Source organism: Lepus europaeus, chromosome 15 (assembly GCF_033115175.1).
Source record: "Lepus europaeus isolate LE1 chromosome 15, mLepTim1.pri, whole genome shotgun sequence".
In the NCBI taxonomy this organism is placed as follows: domain Eukaryota; kingdom Metazoa; phylum Chordata; class Mammalia; order Lagomorpha; family Leporidae; genus Lepus; species Lepus europaeus.
The window spans coordinates 832,788-833,677 of record NC_084841.1 but is presented as its reverse complement, the minus strand read 5'-3'; positions in this window follow the sequence as shown (position 1 = coordinate 833,677).

Genomic DNA, 890 nt, shown 5'->3' with positions numbered 1-890 from the left:
GGCGGGCGGGCGGCTGCGTGTCCGCTTGGCCCGCTCGGGCCCGGACACGGAGTCGGGGTTCCCGCGGGGAGCGGAGCGGCCAGTGACGGAGGCCAGCGAGCCGAGAGGCCCCGCGCTCGGCCGATGACGGGGCCGGCGGCGCCGCGTCCCTGACGGCCGGACTCGGAGCGGATGCTTGCCCCTCCTGAGGGCCGCCCCCACCGCGGCCGGGGGTTCAATAAACGGGAGATTTGGTACTGGAGGGCGTGTTTTCTTCGCGCCGCGTTCGCCGGGCGGCACCAGACAAGCCAGGCCGCCGGGAGCCCGCGTGGGAGAGGCCGAGTGGCTCCTGCCACTGGCCGAGACCTTCTGGAACATTCTGATCCCGCAGCCGGCGGCGGGCGCATGTGGCCGTTGGTTGCTCCGAGTTTGCTTTAAACACGTGCTGGGGCTCGTGTTGGGGCGCAGCGGGGGACCCCCACCCCCGAGTCCCCGGCTCCACCGCTCCAACAGAGCGGGGCCGCTCGGACAAGCACAGCGCTCCGGTGCCGCCCCCAGAAAGGGGGTCCCCAATGTCCTCCCCGGACGCCAGGCCCGACCAGAAGTCCCCGGGAGGAGGGGCTGCGAGTGGCCAGCGCCGCCCACGCCTCCGCTTCCCTGCGGCCCATTTTGCTGCGGGCAGGGGCGTTCTCCTCCACCCCCCCTGCCCCCCCCCCCCCGAGCAGCCCGTGGGTCGCAGCCCCTCTCCTCAGCACGCGCTGGGCCCCCGAGGACAGGGCGGGGGTCACCCCTGCTGCTCCGTCTGCCCAGCCCAGCTTCCGGGCCGGCATCAGACCCCTCCCGGGCGGCCAGCACTTTGCTTCCCAGATTGGGGGGGGGGCTCCCATTCGCTTCACCGATCTCGAGCGGGA